Consider the following 22,652-nt stretch of genomic DNA (forward strand, 5'->3'; position numbering starts at 1 on the left):
TATTCCGTCTAGCTGTTGACCGTCATATTTCCACTTGTGAGACTAATCTTTTCTCGACCTTTCCCATACCGACAACACACCATTTACCTTTTTTCACCTAACTAGTCTAATAATTATTCACTCATACACTAACCCCACACACTACATTTACATGTTATCATTTTATATTATTATTATTATTATATATTATTACATTATTATTAATACATATTATGATATATAATGTTATTGTTATACTACTCTACCCCGTGTCCCTATCTCCACACCCTTATTCCATCTTCTTCTTTCTTTCAAAAAGAGCAGCAGCAGCAACAACAAACAACAAGGAGCCGTACATCTCCATTTTAGTCGACCTTTCAAACCCGGTTTTTCTCCTTATTTCTCAATCAAATTCCATGATTTTTACACCATTAGCTTCCTCTTTCCTTCCTCATTCTTTCAAGGTAATAAAGTCTCATTTTTGTGATGGTTTCGTTTTTCGCCGTCTTATAAAGTTTCGGTTTTGCCTCAACCTCTTTCGTTTTCTTGCTCCAGGACGAAGGTTTCGAAGACCCTATAGAAGATTGAAGCTTTTGGGACCTTTTATTCGAAGAATAAGGAGCGTCTAAGGTAACGGTGATAGGTTACTCGACAAAACGTCGGGAAACTCGCCCTTCTTACCGGCCTTGTCTTTGTTTATTGTAAAGTAAAAGTCTTTACTATGTTCGTCATGGATGGGTTTGATTTTATGATGCTCGAGGCCAGTTTACATGGCTGGTTTTTGGTGTCTTCGTGGTTCGTCCCATAGGGAGTAGTCGGCCATGGTGTTGTCAAACATGGGCTGTCGATTCCTTTTGTGCGAGTAATGGGCATCTTGTTTGCTGATTTTATGGGTTTACTTACTTATGGCAGGAATTAGGTGGTGTTTATCCTTGTTATAGTCGTACTCATTCCGTCTCGAATTTACCTTTTGTTGTCTGTCTGAAATCGTGCATTTGTTGGGCTTCTCACCCCAGTTTTATCCTCCATTTTAATACTCTTGTTATCTGTTTTGGGACGGATTAAACGGTCCCTCTGATCGGTTTTCCTGCTAGTGTCTTTACGCAAATGTCGTCACATGTATACCCGATATTTTCCGCTTGAAAAACTCAGTTTTTGAACTGCTGGTGCCTGTTTTGGAACCGTGTTTAGGACTGGTTTACTCCCTGTTTTAAGGGTTGTTTGTGTGGTTGAATGATTACTAGAAGGGTGTGTTTGGCCGCGGATATGGACTCTGACCATAATAAATTTGCGGGAGCAAGTTATGGCCGTTCGGAGACACGGAAACGTGACGGGATATTGAAAACTTGTTTTATGTTGAAAAAAGGCTAGAGATGAGGTAATATAATGAAATTTGTGAGGAAAGTGTATGGCTGCGATCATACCAACACTAATACACCGGATCCCATCAGAACTCCGCAGTTAAGCGTGCTTGGGCGAGATTAGTACTAGGATGGGTAACCTCCTGGGAAAGCCTCGTGTTGCACCCTTTTTTTTCTTTTCTTTTTTTCTTTTTTTCGTTTTTTTACAGTACTTTGCTACCAAATTATCCTGGTTCAATGAGTTAAACGCGTAGATCTCGTCGAGATAAGAAATTTGAAAAAAAATCCCCCCCAATCGGACTCTCCGGGAGCAAGTTACGGCCGTTCGGAGACACGGAGACGTGACGGGATATTGAAAACTTGTTTTAGGTTGAAAAAAGGATAGAGATGAGGTAATATAATTAAATTTGTGAGGAAAGTGTATGAGTGCGATCATACCAGCACTAATGCACCAGATCCCTTCAAAACTCCGCAGCTAAGCGTGCTTGGGCGAGAGTAGTACTAGGATGGTTGACCTCCTGGGAAGGCCTCGTGTTGCACCCCTTTTTTTCTTTTTTTCGTTTTTTCATGGTACTTTGCCTCCAAATTATCTTGGTTTAATGATTTAAATGCGTAAATCTCGTCGAGATAATAAACTTGAAAAAAAATCCGCCCCAATCAGACTCTCCGGGAGGAAGTTACGGCCGTTCGGAGACACTAAGACGTGACGGGATATTGAAAACTTGTTTTATGTTGAAAAAAGGCTAGAGATGAGGTAATATAATGAAATTTGTGAGGAAAGTGTATGGGTGCGATTATACCCGCACTAATGCACCGGATCCCATCATACCATCAGATTGTTCAATTTTATACCACGGTCAAAGTCGATGTCCAATCGGGTAGTCTTTCCGCCATGATCAATAACAAACCCGCGAATTTTCCATTTTGACATTTAAAAATTTTTTAAACAGTTTGATTACTTTATTTTATATTTTTGAATTATTCAATTTAATTAATTTTATGTCAAACACGACTTTTATAAAAGTAATATATAAAAGCTCATTTTTATAAAAATACGTATTATTAAATTATATTTTTAAGGCATAATTTATATAAGAATATGTGTATACGTATTTTTGGTCGGATAATAATAGTGACAAGTAATAATATTAGTTCCGTTTCAAGTTAATATAGACTCGAGACATTATTCCGTCTAGCTGTTGACCGTCATATTTCCACTTGTGAGACTAATCTTTTCTCGACCTTTCCCATACCGACAACACACCATTTACCTTTTTTCACCTAACTAGTCTAATAATTATTCACTCATACACTAACCCCACACACTACATTTACATGTTATCATTTTATATTATTATTATTATTATATATTATTACATTATTATTAATACATATTATGATATATAATGTTATTGTTATACTACTCTACCCCGTGTCCCTATCTCCACACCCTTATTCCATCTTCTTCTTTCTTTCAAAAAGAGCAGCAGCAGCAACAACAAACAACAAGGAGCCGTACATCTCCATTTTAGTCGACCTTTCAAACCCGGTTTTCTCCCTTATTTCTCAATCAAATTCCATGATTTTTACACCATTAGCTTCCTCTTTCCTTCCTCATTCTTTCAAGGTAATAAAGTCTCATTTTTGTGATGGTTTCGTTTTTCGTCGTCTTATAAAGTTTCGGTTTTGCCTCAACCTCGTTCGTTTTCTTGCTCCAGGACGAAGGTTTCGAAGACCCTATAGAAGATTGAAGCTTTTGGGACCTTTTATTCGAAGAATAAGGAGCGTCTAAGGTAACGGTGATAGGTTACTCGACAAAACGTCGGGAAACTCGCCCTTCTTACCGGCCTTGTCTTTGTTTATTGTAAAGTAAAAGTCTTTACTATGTTCGTCATGGATGGGTTTGATTTTATGATGCTCGAGGCCAGTTTACATGGCTGGTTTTTGGTGTCTTCGTGGTTCGTCCCATAGGGAGTAGTCGGCCATGGTGTTGTCAAACATGGGCTGTCGATTCCTTTTGTGCGAGTAATGGGCATCTTGTTTGCTGATTTTATGGGTTTACTTACTTATGGCAGGGAATTAGGTGGTGTTTATCCTTGTTATAGTCGTACTCATTCCGTCTCGAATTTACCTTTTTTGTCTAAATTATATTAGAAATCGTGCATTTGTTGGGCTTCTCCCCCCAGTTTTATCCTCCATTTTAATACTCTTGTTATCTGTTTTGGGACGGATTAAACGGTCCCTCTGATCGGTTTTCCTGCTAGTGTCTTTACGCAAATGTCGTCACATGTATACCCGATATTTTAAAATTTTGAAAAACTCGTTTTGAATCGCAGTGCCTGTTTTGGAACCGTGTTTAGGACTGGTTTACTCCCTGTTTTAAGGGTTGTTTGTGTGGTTGAATGATTACTAGAAGGGTGTGTTTGGCCGCGGATATGGACTGACCATGGGTGGCAGTGGCGGGAGCAAGTTATGGCCGTTCGGAGACACGGAAACGTGACGGGATATTGAAAACTTGTTTTATGTTGAAAAAAGGCTAGAGATGAGGTAATATAATGAAATTTGTGAGGAAAGTGTATGGCTGCGATCATACCAACACTAATACACCGGATCCCATCGAACTCGCAGATTAAGCGTGCTTGGGCGAGATTAGTACTAGGATGGGTAACCTCCTGGGAAAGCCTCGTGTTGCACCCTTTTTTTCTTTTCTTTTTTTCTTTTTTTCGTTTTTTTACAGTACTTTGCTACCAAATTATCCTGGTTCAATGAGTTAAACGCGTAGATCTCGTCGAGATAAGAAATTTGAAAAAAAATCCCCCCCAATCGGACTCTCCGGGAGCAAGTTACGGCCGTTCGGAGACACGGAGACGTGACGGGATATTGAAAACTTGTTTTAGGTTGAAAAAAGGATAGAGATGAGGTAATATAATTAAATTTGTGAGGAAAGTGTATGAGTGCGATCATACCAGCACTAATGCACCAGATCCCTTCAAAACTCCGCAGCTAAGCGTGCTTGGGCGAGAGTAGTACTAGGATGGTTGACCTCCTGGGAAGGCCTCGTGTTGCACCCCTTTTTTTCTTTTTTTCGTTTTTTCATGGTACTTTGCCTCCAAATTATCTTGGTTTAATGATTTAAATGCGTAAATCTCGTCGAGATAATAAACTTGAAAAAAAATCCGCCCCAATCAGACTCTCCGGGAGGAAGTTACGGCCGTTCGGAGACACTAAGACGTGACGGGATATTGAAAACTTGTTTTATGTTGAAAAAAGGTTAGAGATGAGGTAATATAATGAAATTTGTGAGGAAAGTGTATGGGTGCAATCATACCAGCACTAATGCGCCGGATCCCATCAGAACTCCGCAGTTAAGCGTGCTTGGGCGAGAGTAGTACTAGGATGGCTGACCTCCTGGGAAGGCCTCGTGTTGCACCCCTTTTTTTCTTTTTTTCGTTTTTTAACGGTACTTTGCCTTCAAATTATCTTGGTTTAATAAGTTAAACGCGTAGATCTCGTTGAGATAATAAGTTTGAAAAAACATTTCAACCCAATCGGAGTCTCCGGGAGCAAGTTACGGCCGTTCGGAGACACGGAGACGTGACGGGATATTGAAAACTTGTTTTATGTTGAAAAAAGGCTAGAGATGAGGTAAGATAATGAAATTTGTGAGAAAAGTGTATGGGTGAAATCATACCAGCACTAATGCACCGGATCCCATCAGAACTCCGCAGTTAAGCGTGCTTGGGCGAGAGTAGTACTAGGATGGGTGACCTCCTGGGAAGGCCTCGTGTTGCACCCCTTCTTTTCTTTTTTTTCTTTTTTTCGTTTTTTCACGGTACTTTGCCTCCAAATTATCTTGGTTTAATGATTTAAACACGTAGATCTCGTCGAGATAATAAATTTGAAAAAAAAATCCCCCGCCAATCGGACTCTCCGGGAGCAAGTTACGGCCGTTCAGAGACACGGAGACGTGACGGGATATTGAAAACTTAGTTTATGTTGAAAAAAGGCTAGAGATGAGGTAATATAATGAAATTTGGGAGGAAAGTGTATGGATGCGATCATACCAGCACTAATGCACCAGATCCCATCATACTAGGATGGGTGACCTCCTGGGAAGGCCTCGTGTTGCACCCCTTCTTTTCTTTTTTTTCTTTTTTTCGTTTTTTCACGGTACTTTGCCTCCAAATTATCTTGGTTTAATGATTTAAACACGTAGATCTCGTCGAGATAATAAATTTGAAAAAAAATCCCTCCCCCCCCAATCGGACCCTCTGGGAGCAAGTTACGGCCGTTCAGAGACACGGAGACGTGACGGGATATTGAAAACTTGGTTTATGTTGAAAAAAGGCTAGAGATGAGGTAATATAATGAAATTTGGGAGGAAAGTGTATGGATGCGATCATACCAGCACTAATGCACCGGATCCCATTAGAACTCCGCAGTTAAGCGTGCTTGGGCGAGAGTAGTACTAGGATGGTTGACCTTCTGGGAAGGCCTCGTGTTGCACCCCTTTTTTTCTTTTTTTCTTTTTTTTTTCCTTTTTTCACGGTACTTTGCCTCCAAATTATCTTGTTTTAATGATTTAAACGCGTAGATCTCGTCGAGATAATAAATTTGAAAAAAAAATCCGCCCCAATCAGACTCTCCGGGACCAAGTTACGGCCGTTCGGAGACACGGAGACGTGACGGGATATTGAAAACTTGGTTTATGTTGAAAAAAGGCTAGAGATGAGGTAATATAATGAAATTTGGGAGGAAAGTGTATGTGTGTGATCATACCAGCACTAATGCACCGGATCCCATTAGAACTCCGCAGTTAAGCGTGCTTGGGCGAGAGTAGTACTAGGATGGGCGAGCTCTTGGGAAGGCCTCGTGTTGCACCCCTTTTTTTCTTTTTTTCTTTTTTTCACGGTACTTTACCTCTAAATTATCTTAGTTTAATGAGTTAAATGCGTAGATCTCGTCAAGATAATAAATTTGAAAAAACAAATCCGCCCCAATAGTACTATCCAGGACCAAGTTATGGCCGTTCGGAGACACGGAGACGTGACGGGATATTGAAAACTTGTTTTATGTTGAATAAAAACTAGAGATGAGGTAATATAATGAAATTTGTGAGAAAAGTGTATGGGTGCGATCATACCAGCACTAATGCACCGGATCCCATCAGCCCTCCGCAGTTAAGCATGCTTGGGCGAGAGTAGTACCAGGATGGGTGACCTCCTGGGAAGACCTCGTGTTGCACCCCGTTTTTTTCTTTTTTTCACGGTACTTTACCTCCTAATTATCTTGGTTTAATAATTTAAACTCGTAGATCTCGTCGAGATAATAAATTTGAAAAAAAAATCCCCCCCCCCCCCAATCGGACTCTCCGGGGGCAAGTTACGGCTGTTCGGAGACACAGAGACGTGACGGGATATTGAAAACTTGTTTTATGTTGAAAAAAGGCTAGAGATGAGGTAATATAATTAAATTTGTGAGGAAAGTGTATGGGTGCGATCATACCAGCACTAATGCACCGGATCCCTTCAAAACTCCGCAGCTAAGCGTGCTTGGGCGAGAGTAGTACTAGGATGGGTGACCTCCTGGGAAGGCCTCGTGTTGCACCCTTTTTTTTCTTTTTTTTCGTTTTTTTACGATAATTTGCCTCCAAATTATCTTGGTTTAATGATTTAAACGCGTAAATCTCGTCGAGATAATACACTTGAAAAAAAATCCGCCCCAATCAGACTCTCCGGGAGGAAGTTACGGCCGTTCGGAGACACAGAGACGTGACGGGATATTTAAAACTTGTTTTATGTTGAAAAAAGGCTAGAGATGAGGTAATATAATGAAATTTGTGAGGAAAGTGTATAGGTGCGATCATACCAGCACTAATGCACCGGATCCCATCAGAACTCCGCAGTTAAGCATGCTTGGGCAAGAGTAGTACTAGGATGGGTGACCTCCTGGGAAGGTCTCGTGTTGCACCCCTTTTTTTCTTTTTTTCGTTTTTTAACGGTACTTTGCCTTCAAATTATCTTAGTTTAATAAGTTAAACGCGTAGATCTCGTCGAGATAATAAATTTGAAAAAAAAATTCGCCCCAATCGGAGTTTCCGGGAGCAAGTTACGGCCGTTCGGAGACACGGAGACGTGACGGGATATTGAAACCTTGTTTTATGTTGAAAAAAGGCTAGAGATGAGGTAAGATAATGAAATTTGTGAAAAAAGTGTATGGTTGCAATCATTCCAGCACTAATGCACCGGATCCCATCAGAACTCCGCAGTTAAGCGTGCTTGGGCGAGAGTAGTACTAGGATGGGTGACCTCCTGGGAAGGCCTCGTGTTGCACCCCTTCTTTTTTCTTTTTCTTTTTTTCGTTTTTTCACGGTACTTTGCCTCCAAATTATCTTGGTTTAATGATTTAAACGCGTAGATCTCGTCGAGATAATAAATTTGAAAAAAAAATCCCCCCCAATCGGACTCTCCGGGAGCAAGTTGCGGCCGTTCGGAGACACGGAGACGTGACGGGATATTGAAAACTTGTTTTATGTTGAAAAAAGGCTAGAGATGAGGTAATATAATGAAATTTGTGAGGAAAGTGTATGGGTGCGATCATACCAGCACTAATCTTTTAAGTTCTTTAAAGATGCAATTCATGCACAAAAGTGGGAGAACCTTCTTAATCTTTATAATCGAGTGTATTTAGCGGAGATTGTTCAATTTTATACCACGGTCAAAGTCGATGTCCAATCGGGTAGTCTTTCCACCATGATCAATAACAAGCCCTTGTTTCTATATGTTTAGACTGTCGTAAATTTACTCGATAATCCTACAACCGGGTTGTCCTCGTTTCCGAAGGGTGGTTGGCTGACTATAGATGGTGTAAGTTCCATGACCGTCACAAAGTTTCTATGTCCCAAAGCCTCATCCCCCATCACACTTTAGCCAAGAGAAATCAAAATAAATCATCGGTTCTTTTTCAATTTCATTTATAGAACGTTGATACCGTGTAATAAGAGTCGTGGTGTGTGTGGTGTGCTATACATGTGGTTGATCTTTTATCTTGCTAAACACCTTCATATTAACCTACCCGCTTTGATGTTATTTCATATTGATCATCTTGCTAAGATAGTATAAAAGCGTAAGGTTGATAGTACCACCGTGTTAGCTTATGAGATGTGGTTATCGGTCATTCTTGAGAAAATGGACTTTGTTGATTCGACAAGTTTCGGTGTTGATCACATGTGTGACACTATGACCTCGGGAGTTTTATCACAAATGTACTTGAAATTGAAGATGATAAACTTGCTCGTATTTGGTCGGGTATGAAGGCTACGGATGTTGCCTTCTCCTCTATGCAATCGTCTTCTTTGACACGTCTTCGTTTGGAAGTGATGGGTTTACGTAAGGAACTCAAGGAGGTTAAGGGTCAAAATGAAGAGCTTATGGAGATGGTTCACGGGTTGGTTGATAAAGAAGTTGATGATTAATCTCTTGCTCAAACCGTGCCTAGCCTATATCGTGCCAAGCCTTTTGCCATAACCATGCCAAATGCCTAAATCAAAATAAAAGCCTTTATAATCTCTTTTTGCCTTGGCTTTATGTTTGTGATTTTATTTGCTAATATTGGTTATGTGTTATTTGTTGAACAATTTGTTTTGTATAACTCTAATCCTTGTTTAAACTATGTGTTCTTCCTACTTGATGATGTCAAGAGAGGAAAGTTGTTTAAAATTGCAGGTGGTGATTCAATAACTCTTAGACCTGCGTCCACCGTAATTATGTCAACTTGGCGATTAAATGTTCTACTTACGCTAATTAAAAATTTGATTAATTTATATATATATATATATATATATATATATATATATATATATATATATATATATATATATATATATATATATATATATATATATATATATATATATATATACCACAAACATCAATCCTACTCCAAATGTTTCTAAAATGCCACATTATAAAACATTCATCATACAACTTCGTTATCTAACCAACATGCATACATACATTATCTTCATCATTCACCTCAACACCTCATATCCGCCACATGCATACATCCACCAATTCATACCATATAATTCTATATAGATATACAACACACAAGGTAAACACATAGCGATCTCAACACACACCCCATAATGACTGGTTCAAAGTTGTAGGGCAAGCTCACGACTTTAGGACGTCTCCCAAATCTTTGCATTAGCTCCTAACAACTCCTACCCGGGTTCATTTTATTTTGACTCCCTAGGTTCATTAAGCTCATTAGTTACAGGTTCTAAAATCGTCACTCTGATACCACTTTGTAACACCCCCATACTCCAAGTGCCTTACCAGGACCACTTAAGGTATGGAAGTGCTACCATCTCGGTTACCCGAAGCAATGATAATCAAATAGACCATAAATAATGTACTTTAACAATAATGTTTAAAGCGATACAAACCAAATCCGAAACTGACAAAGTGAAATACAAGTGTTCTCAAAACTGTCAACCGACTAAACAAAATAAAAGAATGTTCGACACAGAGGAACACTTCTACGACAGCTCGTGATAAATCAACCTAGCTATCCCATGCACATCAACTCATACCTGCTTAATAACTACTCACCATTCCCGAATGGATCACCACAGTTTTTAAAACAATTAAACGGGGCCAGTACTGATTACACAAAACAAACAGCTGCAATAAAACAACAAGACAAGCCGATCCAATCCACCAACTCCGTCACATCACCACACAACTGACTACATACTAAAGTGTGTAGTCTTGCCAGAATACTCATCGCAATAAGTATTCCACACCGCCAGTGGGGGACCGCAATCGTTCTCACCTAATCCCCGCTCATCTCATCCGAGCGATAACTCATGTTCCTTAATGTGCACATCTCTTTTGTGGCGGGTTCCATAGAAAGCGAATCAAGGGCGTGAAGCCACTCCCGCAAGTGACTCCACTCAGCCAGGGACGCACCCCGAAAATCACAGACAGTTATACAACAATCACCTTGTACAATCACAATCACCAAATACCAATTCCTTTATGATAATCAATCGAAAACAATAAAACAATCACCAACAATCAAAAATGTCATGTAAACAATACTGAGTAAGGAAAATCCTACTTGGAATAGCAATCACACGAGACCGTCTAGCAGCTAATCAGAACTTCTCCTCTACGAATCCTCCTCATATATCATGTATACATACAATTACTACCAACACATCATAATACTTCCAAATCCCCCAAATCTACCCAATTAGGGTTTAACCAATTTAACAAAACATTATGAAAATTATTTTAAAAGCTTACCCTCGACACAACGATCACAACATCGTAAAGAACGAGACAAACCGACGATCCTAGCATTGGGATTTGCTAATAACGTGAGAGATGCAAACAACGTAACTTTAAATCTCCTCTTGAAAATTTTAGACTGGCAAAAGTGTTTAAGAAAATAGTGGCGAAAGCTTTTATATTAATCTCGCGTTATTAACAAAACCCGACTAATCAAACCCGTAAAACACACTTACTCGATCGAGTAAGTGACTTACTCGATCGAGTGCCCCTTACTCGATCGAGTCCCCAACTTACTCTATCGAGTACCCTACAAGCAGACTACTATTTTGCGTAAAAAGTTACTTACTCGACAGAGTAAGTCCCACTCGATAGAGCACCTATAGACATAGAAAACCGTAGTATTACACAAGTTGCCTCATATAAGTACCGACTCACTCACTCAAACCTTAGTATAAGCTAGATCTCTTCCTAGTGCCTCCAATTACCAACTCATGACTATATAAAATTCCACACACCTTGTTGGGGTCGTAGGTCTAAGGGCTAAAGCAAGAAAGGTGTTCTTTTGGGACTCACACTCAAACTCGATGTCCAAAAATTCCAGGGCTTCGATCACGAGAGGTACCACCGGCTCTTAGTGGCCTTGTCTTGCTCGGTTTCTCCTCGAGTTTCTTGAGGGCCTCGACATGCTACAAAACCAATTCTCATAACGAATTTCGGGTAGAAGATAGGAGAATTAAGACAATTTGGAACGGATACGAAATTTCTCAACACCTCTTAGCTTACAAACAACAAATGAGTATAAGATTTGACATGGTTGCCTTTGAATTTTATTAAACCAAAAGCTTGTTTAAGACACAAATCTTCCGGAAAATGAAATTCTTGTAAAATTCACACCATATTTTAATCCTAATTCAAGGCAATATACCATAATCATGGTAAATATTAAGTCTTTAACACTTTTAAGCTAAGAATGAAACATGAAACCAAAATTTGGCATAAATGTTGGGTACTTTTGAAAACCCGAAGAAATTTTAAGACGCGATTTCCAGTTTAAGACAATACAATGCATCATTAACAAGGATTGATGTCTTATGACTCAATTAAGTTAAGAACTAAACACAAAATTTACTACAAAATTTCGAGATTTTGAGAAAGCTTCAAGACAAGGTTTTAAATTACAAGACCATGTCTACCATTTTTAATCAACATTGAAACTTTATGACTTAACTAAACCAAGAATGAGGTATAAAAAAAAAAAGAAAATCTTCGATATAATTATGCTACATTGCGAAAATTTGGCAACTTTAAGACAAAATTTTTTTAATTTAATACAATACAATGCAATGCCATACAGGATAGAAATATTAAGAAACAATTAAACCATGTCTTGAGTGCAAAAATCAAAATTGGTCATATATTCTATAAGATCTCAAAAATTTGGGCAACATTTTAATACGAAATTTCGATTCAAGAAAATTCATATTATTACTAACAAAGATATTAGTTTTACAAAACAATTAAACCAAGTTTTACACCTGAAAAATCAAAATTTGGGAATGAACACCCTAGATTTCGAAAATTTTGGCCAAAATTTTAAGACGAAATTTCAATTTCAAGACAAGCCATCATTAACAACATTGGTTAAGCCTTTGTTGAACAATTAAACCAAACATCAAACACAAAATCCAATCTTTACCTCATCAAGAACCCTTATTTTCGAAATTAATCAATTTGGGGCAAAATTTAACATGAAAATTCGATATTAGACAATCACGATGGTGTAGAATGTTGATTACTACCTTGAATCAAACAAAAACATGCAATTAATTGATAAAACGTGAAGAAATTAGAGTAGATCGTCTAAGAAGAATCAAATTGGGAAAAATACGAGGAAAGAGAATTTACTTACTTTGGTTAATTAGTAAAGATTAAGGAGGATAAGGAATGTAGAAATCTTGTACCTTAGCAATAAACAGCAGCAATAGAGTTTTTGAAATATTTCTAGAGAGATTTTTGGTGTTTGAACATATGAAGAATGAAGGATAATGAAGAAGATAGGAATGGTGCATATATACGAGTTTAGGTGAAATTTTGCTGCCCAAAAACTCACTCGTTCGAGTGGGAATTTCACTCGGTCGAGTGGCCTTCCACTCGCTCGAGTGACCTTCTTCACTTGGTCGAGTGACCCAATTTCAATATTCTACAAATTTTTGGAAAAGTAGTCCACTCGGTCGAGTGCCTAACACTCGGCCTAGTGTTGGCTCGCACTCGGTAGAGTGCTACACTATGGCTAGCAATTTCCGACTCGAAACTAAAGGTATCATCCCTACAACAAAACATTAAAGTTTGGGAGTCCATCGGCTATCGGGGACTCATCCCAAGTTATCTCATACGTCGTCATACATACCGTTCTTGATACACTACCTCTATGCTAGCGACTATTCTACTAGCAACCACTACTATCTTGTATTCTAACAATTACACTAGAAGTCTAAGGTACATAGACGATATTAATGTAATACTACGGTTTTCTAGTCTTAGCTTACTCGGTCGAGTAGGTAATACTCGGTCGAGTAAGTCATCAAGTGCGTTTTGTCAGGCTACTGTTTTGGGTGCACTCGGCCAAGTAGGGAGGAACTCGGTCCATTAGGGTGTACTCGGCCGAGTACTTCAGGTACTCGGCCGAGTACTTCAGGTACTCGACTGAGTACCCGGTCTGACGGATTATTTTTCGCGGTTTGATTAAGATAATTGGAGAAGTATATATAAGTCGTGTTATCGCTTTTAATCACTTTATAATAATTTCTTAATCACTTTTCTCAAACATAAACTACGTAACACTACTCTCCAACTATCTTAATCATTTCCAAGGCTAGGGTTCATAGATTTGGAGGTTTTCTTTTCATCTCCGCGTCGATTCGATCAGTAAGTAATTTTACCCTTCGTTTATTGATATTTTGGTTACAGGTATACAAACCCTAATTGGGTGATTTGGGAGTTTTGGGTGAGTAGTCATATTAGGTAGTATATTGATTGTATGATATTATGATAGGTGAGGACTTTGTAGAGGAGGTATTCTAGCTTGATTTGCTGTGCTTTGATTGGATCTTGATAAGGTAGGATTCCCTACTCAGTCGGTTGTATAATTGATTATAGGATGTGATTGTGATTGATTGTTTGGTATTGTTATCATTGTGATTGAAATTGTACTATGATCGGCCGTTATTGTGGGACCATTTTTGGGAGATGGTTCCAATCCCATGTTCGCCTCTTGTGGCTCCCGTCACAAGGGGTTGTGCACATTAATTATCTAGGTTCACTTATTGCGATGAGAGGGGCTTAGGTGGCAAGGCTGCGATCCCCACTGGCAGTGTGGGTTTCGCGTTGCGATAGGAACCTAGCAGGGCTACGCATTTCGGTATGTAGTCGGTTACTGATGATTGATGGAGTTTGGAGGATTGATTGTTACAGTTTGATTGGATTGTGTTGTTGTGAGTTCTTATTTCGATTATGCAGTCATCACCTTTCCTTTAGCTAGCTTCCGCTGTCACTTTAAACATTAGTTATTCATTACATTTCTTTCGGAGTTATATTTAAGTTTTGGTTTGGGTTTTTGGTATTGTATTTGATTAAACTTCTTTGTACCTTTAATAGACATTCTATGATGGTCCATTTGATATACTTTACCTCGGGCAACCGAGATGGTAGTTCTTCCATTTACTAAGGTAGGCCTTGGTAAGACACTTTGGTAGATGTGGGTGTTACAATTAATATGTCAAAGAACGAGACTAATGTCCCTCACACAATAATACGCAATAGTCATTCCAGCAAAAGCATGGTACACATCAATTCCTTCATCCCAATTTCACATATTATCGTGCATCACATTAGCAACAACCATATCATGTAAGAAACTTATCAACTTGTTATATCACACATGTAGTCACATCACGCTTCACATAACGTTTCCCCATAATTATGACCACCCCGTAGTTTATTGGTTAAGGCAATAGGATCAAGCTTTGAAATGAGGGCTCCTACTCATCCAAATCCGACCTCCTATTATACTCACACCGGGTTTATTTTATTAGACACACCTAGATTCATTTTGGGTTCATTGGTTTAGGTTTCAAAATTGTCGCTCTAATACCACTTTGTAACACCCACAGTTACCCGACCAAGGTAACTAAGGGTGCTACCATCTCGGTTGCTCGAGGTAGTGCATCAAAATTACAATAAAGAAACATTTATTATAATTTACAATTTTAAATGTCATTACAAAAAGAATTATACATGCTGTGAATCTTAGAAATACAACGTCTGTCTTTAAAGGTGATCAACGTCATCTCTAAGGAGATGACTCAACTAAAATTTAACAAGTCCATGCTCGTCTCAAGTCCCACTCATAGACCTAACACAAACCTATCATACCCTACTCTCCATATGATCGGAAACATCATATGGATCAACACAGGCCACCCCGAAAATAGGTGACAATTACAAAGACACACACACGTCAGTTCAATAATATAATTAATCACATAAATCCCAAATGACAATTAACACCCAAGTAACCATAATATGACTCGTCACATATTCAACTCACTCTAAAATCCTCTCCATCACATCACACACTCGGTAGCGGCATTGCAACCGCAACCCGTGGTACCCGCATCGCAACACGGAATACCGAGTTCGCATGCAACACAAACCTATTAACCCGGACCATTAATGTGCACATCCTACTTGGGGGTGATTCCCTACAAGAAGCGATCTCAAGGCGCAAGGTCGGTGTCCCACAAACACCTCCTCGCTAAACAACCTCACTCCATGTATCACCACATCTAACCCCACCACATCCAACAACACAATTCTACCACAATAATCTCACAATTACCATTAACACAATGATTCATCTTAATCATGTCTTAATTACCATTAGTATCAAGAACACCCAACTATTACAAACATCCACCAAACACATGTAAACAATTATAATATTGAAACCGAGTAGGAAAATCCTACCTTTTAGCAATTTCCTTTACAAGACAAGCAAGAAGAAGCAAAGACTAGAAATCTTCTTCTACAAAGTCTCCACCTACAATTTATAAAGTATAATCTATCACAAATGTGTTCTAAGATAATAATATAAGTGTATATTGACTACTACTATCATTAAATGGCATTAATTACCCTTAAACCCAATTAATTATCAAAACCCCCAATTTCTAGGGTTTGGTGTCTTAAATGAAAGTATTAAAAATAGAAGAATAAAGGTATAGAATTACTCACTAGAAGATGGGGAATAAGAATATGAGAGTGAAATCTTCAAATTCTTCAAGATGAGAAGTAGATTTAGGATTTGGTGTAAAGAAGTGTAGAGAGATGTAGAAGAGAGTTTAGAGAGAAGAATTTAGGGTTTTGAAATGAATAGAAATTTGATTATAAGCTTTATAAATACTAAAGCCCAACAAGGTAATTTGGCCCGCCTAAAATATTGGACTTACCCGTCTGACTCGGTCGAGTGAGATGAGCACTCGGTCAAGTGGACAGAGCACTCGATTGAGTGTGCAAATCACTCGGCCGAGTGTCACCTGATCAGACCTTGGCCACTACCACTCACTCAGTCACCTCACTCGGTCAAGTAAGACAGCACTTGGTCGAGTGGTACCTTACACTCGTTCGAGTGTTCTTCACATAAATGAGAGGTATTACATTAAGCTCTGCCATTCCAGCTTTCCACCTCATCTCTGACTCCACATTACTGTTTCGGGCTAAATATTTAAGGAGTTCCCGACACTCCTCAAAAGGCATGTAATTAAACATATCTTCACTATTTTCCTTAAAGCTAGCCAGTATTGCATCGTCGACACCATCATAAATTATATGACACACCTCCCCAAAAATCAACTTGAAAACTAGGTTGAGTAATGAAACGATTAATGAAACACTCAAGTCTATCCCAATAAATATGCAAGGGTTCATTTTCGAATTGTGGGAAATAAAAGATGGTCATGATGGTGGAGAATAAATAAACAAAAATAATAATATATACAAAAAAAATCTAGAACAAAAACAAATAACAAGTAATAAATCAAAACTATCTCCCCCGCAATGGCGCAAAAATTTGATAGGGTATCTGCGCACCTTCAAAGATAAACCAATAGGCCTAAACTAATGCAGTAAAGGAAGTCGGGATCGTATCCACAGGGAGACTAAAATGTTCTATTTGCTAGATTATAGTTCGTCTAGTAACAATTTCGGGGTTTGTTTGTTTGTTTTATAAACTAAGCGAGATTAAGAGAATGAGAAATTAAGAGTATAAATGAGTCTGAAAATATAAGGAGAAGGAAACTAGGATCGTCGTGTCACTATGGAAGGACAACAGTCATGGCTAGGGTCACAGGTCAGTCATAAACGGTATGCAGAGTAGTGAAAAGGTCCACTCGGATCGCTATTCGCCCTAGAATGCTTTTAACAGGCTCTCTCAACTTATTAGGGCACTCTATTATTTATATGGGGTCTAACTCTCTCCAGGTTTCCGATCTTAGGTCGGAGTTTAACAGTTTATTCAATCAATTACGTGCACTAATCAATCAATTACTATTAACTACTACAATTAAAAACACAGATCGATGCGATAGTTATGACAGATCTAATAACCTAATAATAATCCGTCATACAACCATAGCTCCTCTAAATCCTAGCAAGGAAAATTAACTACTTATAAATTGAATTAAACAGAGAAAAAGAATAATTAAATGCATAATAATTAAAATAAGAGGAACAAGGAAAAGAGAAAACTTAGTCTTGAATTCAAAAGGAAATAAAGAGAAAGAGAGAACAGGTCTCATCGCACATAAGCAATTCTTATATCCTACACCCATGTGTAGGATACTACATTCTCCCTGCAACCCCCCACTCCCCACTCATCCTCAACTTCCTCCATTTTTTTTTCTATTTTTCTTCTTTTACTTTTTTTTTTTCTTTTAAAATTTTAAAACAAAAATTAAGTTCCACATTTAAGAAAAGTTACCACAGTCATATTCAGTTTAAGTGTTATATTCAGTTTAAGTGTTACGTAGTGTTACATTCACGATATGACACTATTATATTCATTTTAAGTTTAGTGAATATGATAATATTGTTTAATGAATATGTACTTTAAAGTGCGATATTCACAATAGGACACTATCATATTCACTTTCAATTTAGTGAATATGACAGTGTAGTTTGATGAATATGTATTATGGGGTGTGATATTCATCCGATGGTTCTATTATATTCACTTTCACTTTAGTGAATATGACATTTATAATTTAGTGAATATGACTTTATTTGTTCAAATATATTGAACAATAATCATGAACGTTTAATTTCATACCAAAATCGCATAATACAAAATAATTTAAGGAAAAAAAATTATGTGATATGATATGAATATGTCAATTACGTTATGTGAATATGTAAGAAAAAATAAAACAAATAACAAAGTATATCAAATATGATCTCAATTTGTAGAGGAATAAAAATTATGAATAATAATATATTTTTTATCATTTTCTAATTTATTAAATTTATAATTTATTTATTATAAGAAATAAATTAAGAAAAGGGAGTACCATGCACCATACTCCTGGGTGCATGTAGAGGTGGCAATCGGGTCACTCGGGTCGGTTACGGGTCGGGTCAAAGCGGGTCGGGTCATATCGGGTTCAGGTTATGTCGGGTCAGTGACGGGTTCGGTCGGGTCGGGTCGGGTCGGGTCGTCTTCGGGTCGGGTCATCAACGGGTGACAAGTCGGGTCGGGTCATTAGCGGGTCAGTGTCGGGTCAGGTTATCAGCATATATTTTATCTTATATATTTCGTTTTAGATGGTAATTTTATGTTTAAATAATAGGTAGGTGTATTAATTGTAGTTTTAAGTGAAAATAATTAAGATAAATGTCAATTTGGTGTTATTTAAACCATTATTAAGCTAGTTCATTATCGGGTCATCTATCGGGTTGAGAAAATATCGGTCACGGGTCGGGTCAGGTCGGTTCAGGTCGGGTTTAGGTTGGAGAAAATAAGGCTGTTATCGGTTATCGGGTCGGTTCGGTTCGGGTCGGTTCGGTTTCGGTTCACCCAATTTTCGGGTTGTATCGGGTCGGATTTCGGGCGGGTCGGGTCGGGTTGGGTTCCTCGGGTCGGGTCAGCTTTTGCCAGCTCTAGGTGCATGGTATAATTTACCCACATAAAGTCGTTCCTAGAACAAGATGATCTAAAAACCTAAACTAAAACAAGTGTAATTCCTTTTCCTCAAAAAAAACAAGTGTAATTCCCCGGCATTCTACGTACAACCTTTTATTCTCCAAGTGGGAATGTGGGATTATGGTCCAACAGACCAAAACCCACTCTTACATTCCTGCATATTTTCTACACACTAAGAATTAAGACCAATTAACCAAGCCCGTTTAATTTGCCCCACTAACTCATACTTATTCATTACTACATAGTACAAATCAATTTATCCGGTCTATGCCTGCATCGTCTTTTCTTTTAATTTATTCCTTGCTCAATATTTAGCCGGTTTATAATGGACCTTGGATGTTGGCTTCATGTAAAAATTAGCTTATAAATCCACCTAGCTCGTCGACAAACACCAGATGCTTCCTTTCTGCAAATATTACATAAAATCTTAGTAAACTGTAATTTGAAAGAAATATAGTAATAATGCATACTAAAAATGCCAGAAAGGTATATAAATTACGGGGAATAACTGTATAAAATATAGGTAAATTAGGCACTTATCACTAGTATCATTTGACCCATGCACTAAGGCCTAGCCATGAGTACCTTTTAGTGTGATAATTCTTTGGCTACTATTTATTCTAAGGTGACCTTTAAAGTCATGTAACCGTTCTTCCAAATTCTACCATCATTATCATGTTAACCAAAGGGAATAGACAAATATAATCATCAAATTGTATTCAAGTGCCAAATGAAAGTCAAAGTTTGCAATTTTGTCAAGTTATCCTAGTCCTAGGCTTAGGAGTGCAAATGAGACTTCTATATTTTTCTAGAGTACCCTTATTACATATAGGGTCGCTCTCAATGTTACTTAGGTGGGGATTTATGTAGTGTTGATCACTGCCGCATTCCTTTACCGAAAGACAATTGCCAAGTCTCAAATGTTAAATATCATCAATATTTGGCAATAAATGTGCTTAATTACAAATGCTACATAGGAGGGAAAATTAACCCAAAGCAAACTACCATTGTGACACTCAAACATCTTGATTCCCTTATCCATTAATGGTCTTATCCTTTATTGTATGGTGGAGAATAGACGACCCTTTCTCTTGTCTAGCAAGAAGAGGAATTTCGCAATCATCCAGTGTCTTCTAACACCATAGGGAACTGCTCTTGATGAAAGCATATAGTAATTGAGGACGAATATAGCCTAGTTTGACACCATTTGGAGGTGATTTACTTCTATCCTCTTGGATTTAGTAGTTTGTAGAACTAGTAGGGCCTATAATGGAGTATATGCCCTTATATTTGTTATCTCTTAGTTGATTCCGCCACTTAGATGAGGAGAGTGGCTATCTTTTGTAGATGCATCCTATTACTTATTTGTGTGCTTAATACTTGGATATATCGCCATTTTGACAAGACCCCTCTTGCCTTGCAAGAAGGCTTTGTACCTCATGGATGCCTTGTCGTGAGTTAAAGGGGTGGAGCGAGACCCGGCAATTGTCTTGTATTGGATAAGCTATTAAGATTAGTTTAAATAAAAGTCTTAGCTTTAGTCACCTCTTTACTCAGGACGAGTAATGGTTCGGTTTGGCGATATTTAACGTGGTTCATCTTTACGCACTTTTAGCCCCTATCTAACCTCGTTTCGCATGCATTTTGTGCCAATTAGGGTTGTTTCTTATGTCTTTAGTTTCCTATTTGCTATTCTATGGTATTTTGTGTCATTTGTAGGAAAAGAGCGCTAATCTTGCACAAACGGAGCATTTTAGAGCTAAATGGACGCATATAACGATCAAGCATGAAAACGGAGATCAAAGCCAGGGTCCGATAGGTCAATAATCAAGTTTTAGGGTAATGAGGAGCCAGCCCCACGATCCAAGAAGAGCCCTCACGGGTCTTGGGGCAGCCAAAGCCAAGAGAAGCCATTTGCAGAGCCAACTTGGGTGAGTTAGCAACTAAGTCGGGGGAGTCAACCCTCAACTCGGGCGATATGACCTCAACTCGGGCGACTTTCATTTTAGGGTTGGCCATTTGCGGCTCAACCCTCACGAACTAGGAGAAGACTTGCAAGGCAATGAATTCTCTTATTGGGCCAACGGTTCATTTAAGCCCTTAGTTAAACCTAAACTTGTACTAAGTATAAATTCTCCCTTGTAATTAATTAGAGATATTATCTAATTACACAACCATTACTTACCCTAAGAATTTAGATTAGTAAGTTAATTAGCTTAATTTTTCCTTGATCATTCCTTAATTAGTCTTAGATCGACTCTTGTACTTGAAGATTTCTTGGGTGTTTATTGAAGAAGGTGACAATTCTTCATCTAATCAAGGATCTCTGCTATTGTTCTTCCTTATTTTGTTCATCTCTTAAGTTGTTATAATTCCTTAATATTGATAGTGGAGTTGTTTTTGCAGATTTTTTCTTGAGTTTGACATCTTTATTGCTAGTTTTATGTCTCCTCGTGGCTGGCAATCTCAGGCTCAAACAATGCTATTTAGTGCGTGATACATCTGCCCGTGTTAAGCATATAGCTTGACTTTCGTTACTTCTGAGCCAGGATCAAACCATACTTTTGTCGTGGAACCCACTTCAAACAATATTTATAAACTCAACTACTATGTAGCTAGTGGACGATGTCGAACACGAAGATGGTGGGGTTAAATTGGCTATAAGTCCTTATTTCGTTTTAGTTTAGTCAAGCACACGAATTGTGAACAAATTCTATTCTAATAAACTAGGTTGGAACATGAACTAAACATACACACACACACACACACACAAACACTTGAAACAAAGAGAAAAGTTAGGGGATTTACGGGAATCATGCAATAAAGTGTAGGGTCAATGGTCAAGGTAAATAAGATTAAGATTAGTGAATCACACAGATAGAGGATAACCAAAATAACTAATACTCTTTCAAGCAATTAGTACTAGTTCCAATTAGTCATTAATGCGCTTTTGGCGCCACTGGCTACTAATCCAATGTGAAAAAGTCAAAGCCTTGGATTTCTCATATTAGATAAGGCAAGAAGACTAAATCGACCCGAATTGCCATTAGAGTAACCTAGCAATCAAAGATTACACACGAGTTGTAATTTAAAGAATTAAGACCAAATACCAATTCTAAGACAGAAACTTTGGTAAACAATAAATGTTTACTCACTAAGTTAGGTCACAAAATGCAAATTAAGGCATAGTTAAATAATACTCTTTCACGTTATTATTAAGAGACCAAATTAATAATCTAGCATGAAATTAACCCAACAAATAAGTGAATAAACCAATTCATATAACAAAGTCTTAACTTTTATGCAATAACCCCAACCCCTAACAAATAATCTACTCTAACATAATTAAATTAATACTAACTAAACTACTTACTAACAATAAAGATAAAATAAACATGATTAGACTAACAACGATTAATACTTTAAAGAAATTACCAACTAAAATTAACAACATAGATTATAATAAAAAATTAAAACTAGAACAATAAAATGAGAAAAGGGAAGAATATTATACACCATAAGAAAGGAGATTGCATAAATGGAGTAGATCTATAACTTGAATACAAAAAGATTAAACCTTGAACCAAATTGATGAACTAAATAATTTCTAATTAAACTAAAATAAGGAGAGAAATAAGATGAGTTTTGTTCTGTTTTCTAAACTGCCTACTCCTACCGCGCCTCAAAAAAAATCTCGTGTGTATGCCTCTTTAATTCTCCTAAATAAAGCCCTCAACTCTCAAGATAAAAGGACCA

The 22,652-nt window shown here is 37.8% G+C and overlaps 11 non-coding genes and 1 pseudogene across 11 annotated transcripts; all 12 read left to right on the top strand.

Annotated features, from left to right (window-relative positions):
- Window positions 1-1,389: 1,389 nt before the first annotated feature.
- Window positions 1,390-1,508, top strand: LOC141602853 (5S ribosomal RNA). Its single transcript, XR_012524760.1, has one exon. It is a non-coding gene; the product is annotated as a 5S ribosomal RNA (ribosomal RNA).
- A 256-nt stretch (window positions 1,509-1,764) lies between these two features.
- Window positions 1,765-1,883, top strand: LOC141603123 (5S ribosomal RNA). Its single transcript, XR_012525018.1, has one exon. It is a non-coding gene; the product is annotated as a 5S ribosomal RNA (ribosomal RNA).
- A 2,036-nt stretch (window positions 1,884-3,919) lies between these two features.
- On the top strand, window positions 3,920-4,037 carry LOC141604144 (5S ribosomal RNA; annotated as a pseudogene).
- Window positions 4,038-4,292: 255 nt separating this feature from the next.
- LOC141603134 (5S ribosomal RNA) lies at window positions 4,293-4,411 on the top strand. The gene has a single exon (XR_012525030.1). It is a non-coding gene; the product is annotated as a 5S ribosomal RNA (ribosomal RNA).
- A 243-nt stretch (window positions 4,412-4,654) lies between these two features.
- On the top strand, window positions 4,655-4,773 carry LOC141604318 (5S ribosomal RNA). Its single transcript, XR_012526023.1, has one exon. It is a non-coding gene; the product is annotated as a 5S ribosomal RNA (ribosomal RNA).
- Window positions 4,774-5,017: 244 nt separating this feature from the next.
- Window positions 5,018-5,136, top strand: LOC141604306 (5S ribosomal RNA). Its single transcript, XR_012526012.1, has one exon. It is a non-coding gene; the product is annotated as a 5S ribosomal RNA (ribosomal RNA).
- A 595-nt stretch (window positions 5,137-5,731) lies between these two features.
- Window positions 5,732-5,850, top strand: LOC141604365 (5S ribosomal RNA). The gene has a single exon (XR_012526067.1). It is a non-coding gene; the product is annotated as a 5S ribosomal RNA (ribosomal RNA).
- Window positions 5,851-6,105: 255 nt separating this feature from the next.
- On the top strand, window positions 6,106-6,224 carry LOC141602865 (5S ribosomal RNA). The gene has a single exon (XR_012524771.1). It is a non-coding gene; the product is annotated as a 5S ribosomal RNA (ribosomal RNA).
- A 245-nt stretch (window positions 6,225-6,469) lies between these two features.
- On the top strand, window positions 6,470-6,588 carry LOC141604413 (5S ribosomal RNA). The gene has a single exon (XR_012526114.1). It is a non-coding gene; the product is annotated as a 5S ribosomal RNA (ribosomal RNA).
- A 243-nt stretch (window positions 6,589-6,831) lies between these two features.
- LOC141604437 (5S ribosomal RNA) lies at window positions 6,832-6,950 on the top strand. Its single transcript, XR_012526136.1, has one exon. It is a non-coding gene; the product is annotated as a 5S ribosomal RNA (ribosomal RNA).
- A 244-nt stretch (window positions 6,951-7,194) lies between these two features.
- Window positions 7,195-7,313, top strand: LOC141604449 (5S ribosomal RNA). Its single transcript, XR_012526148.1, has one exon. It is a non-coding gene; the product is annotated as a 5S ribosomal RNA (ribosomal RNA).
- A 244-nt stretch (window positions 7,314-7,557) lies between these two features.
- On the top strand, window positions 7,558-7,676 carry LOC141604294 (5S ribosomal RNA). Its single transcript, XR_012526000.1, has one exon. It is a non-coding gene; the product is annotated as a 5S ribosomal RNA (ribosomal RNA).
- Window positions 7,677-22,652: the final 14,976 nt, after the last annotated feature.

Source organism: Silene latifolia, chromosome 9 (genome assembly GCF_048544455.1).
Source record: "Silene latifolia isolate original U9 population chromosome 9, ASM4854445v1, whole genome shotgun sequence".
In the NCBI taxonomy this organism is placed as follows: domain Eukaryota; kingdom Viridiplantae; phylum Streptophyta; class Magnoliopsida; order Caryophyllales; family Caryophyllaceae; genus Silene; species Silene latifolia.